Below are 2,513 nucleotides of genomic sequence, written 5' to 3'. Positions count from 1 at the left end.
CAACCCCTTCCTGCAAGCACACCCACCGTCACCTGACTATAGCCCACTCCTCCTTCAGTTCACCCCCTCAAGGTAGCCTTTGACCCCTGAGGGCTGGCTTGAGAGACTTCTCTGGAGTCCCTTCAACCCGGACACTTCCTGCACCTTCCAACACCGCCTGGGAAGATGCAGCAGACCCCTGCTGGGCTGGGAGGGTAGTGTCTTTTCCCATCCCCAGGGCTTTGTCCTAGAGCATTCTGGGAGTCCGGTCCTCTAGTGGCCACCGTCATGCAATGCTCAGCATGACCACAAGGAGTCAGCATCTCCCAATGTACCCATGTTTACTGGTTCAAACTGCCTCCTGGATTATTGAGAACACTATCTGTTAGTGAATGCTCCCAGTGTGTGCAAAGTCCTGTGCTGAGCACTTTCTGTGATGTGGCTTGTTTACTTCTTACAACCACATCATGGTTAGGTCCTTGTTTCCTTGAGTTAGAGTCACTGGATCAGCTCATACAGACCCCTCTCCCCATATCCCTTGACCTTCCCACCACCTTCCCCTGCTCCCCTCAGCTCATTTCCTGCCTACTGCCTTCCAGACAGTGTCTCTCTACACAGTCAGGGGCAGAGCTGACTCAAAAGCTGTATAACCATGGGCAAGTTACCTACCCTCTCTGAGCCTTGGTTTTCTCACTGTACAATTCTCTGTAATGACCTCTTGAAGCTGCTGCTAGGATTACAGGAGAAATGGCTCACAAAGCCTTTGGCCAGGGAGCTCACAGAGGAAGCCTCCACAAATATTGAGCATTATTAATTTGGCAAGAGCACTTCAAGGGCAAATGATGACTAACTCAGAAATATAGTATGCCAATTATAGTTAGGGATTAGACTCCTAAGATTTTATTCAGAAGAAATAATTGGATGATTATTAGATGTGCACCTGAGGGTGATCATCATGGTCTTATTTGTATGAACTAAAATCATGGGAACTCCTTTGTATGAACCAAAATGCCCAAGGCATAAAGGAACATTCTTTTGATCTGATCATGCCAGTGGCTGAATCTCCCCAAGTGCCTCCTCTGTTCTGATAACTTCCGTGACTCCCAGCAGCCCCCAGGATCCAATCTGAATACCTCAGCCTGGCATTTAGAGCCTCTAGGCCTTGGCAGTGAGGGGTCCTGGCCTCACACCAAGCTCACCTCTGATACATTCTTACACTTATGTTCTTACCTCCATTGATCCCTTGACATTGCTGGATATGCCCTGCACATCTAGCCCCTGTGCCTTTGCTCAGGCTATGCCATCTGCCAAGAATGCCCTCTCCATCCCCACTTCCCTCTGTTCTCAGCCTTCAAGGTCTAGCTCTGGTGGTACCCCCCTAGGGAGTAAGGGGCCCCACACCAGGCTCCCCAGCCCAGGGTTCCAATGACACAAAGAGAAGTCCTCATAACTTCTGGCTGTGAAAACCAGCAAAAATTGTGGCTAAGTGAGACAGAGGGCTGACGGAGTTGAAGACATAACTCTTAAGGGGCCCACGTGAGACTTACTCACTGACGGACTCACTTGCTCTGAGCTCCAGCACTGGAGCAGCAGATTGAAAGGTGCCAGGTACATATGGAGAGGAACTGAGTTGTCAGGCTTCAGAGCGAGGGATGGAAGGGCGGCTTTTGCCTAGACAGAACTGCTAGCAGAATCCATTGTTTCTTTGTTGAGCTGTCCCCCTTCCCAGCGTGCAGATGCAGGCAGCTGTCATATCTGAGTCTCCGTCAACCTGGCTAACACTTGCTGCCCCACCCTGGTGATTTCCTGCCCCACCTAACTTGCGGGCCCACCCAAGCCACTTTTAGTGGCTTTCCCATACAAATGGCCTCTCTTGGCTCATGCTATGAACTTTCGTAAAATCTCTCAAAGGTTTACAAAACCCAAACAAGCAGCATCTGGACTTGGCATGCCCCAAACCTCTTGCTGAATAGCCCAAAGTCTGATACTAGCAGCAGCTGGCCTCAGTTTGAGGCGTGGCCTCTCAAGGCACCTCTAAGCCCAGCATGGGTCCAGCCATCTGTGGATTGCTTGGCGGCTCTTGCCAGGTGACCCTGGACAGGGCACAGGCTGCAGCTGAACTTGGCCTGCAGTGAGGACCCTCCCAGGAGGCTCTGGGGCCAGCAATCCCCATGGAAAGCTTCTGACCCAGCCTTCAGCTGGGGCCACGTCTGAGGACGACACAACCAAAGGGCAGACTGGGCAGGCACCAGATCACTGCTAAAGCCAATTCTATTCTGTAGAGTCACCCCCTCACTAGCCAGTCCTCACAACCAATCAACCCAAGGTCAGTCCCTTCCAATGATGTGCAAACAGCAACGAAGGCTCAACTATAATAGGAGGGTACACACAACTCAAACAAGGGACAGACCTGAAGCACCCAGTTCAGGTGACCAAGGAAGACTGTGCCACTGGGCCCCACAGGACATCTACTACATAAGGCTACTCTACCAAGACTGGGAGACATAGCAGCCCTACATAATACATAGAAACAA

This window comes from Pteropus vampyrus, unplaced genomic scaffold (genome assembly GCF_000151845.1).
Source record: "Pteropus vampyrus isolate Shadow unplaced genomic scaffold, Pvam_2.0 Scaffold223, whole genome shotgun sequence".
NCBI lineage: Eukaryota > Metazoa > Chordata > Mammalia > Chiroptera > Pteropodidae > Pteropus > Pteropus vampyrus.
Note: the sequence above shows the minus strand (reverse complement) of the source record.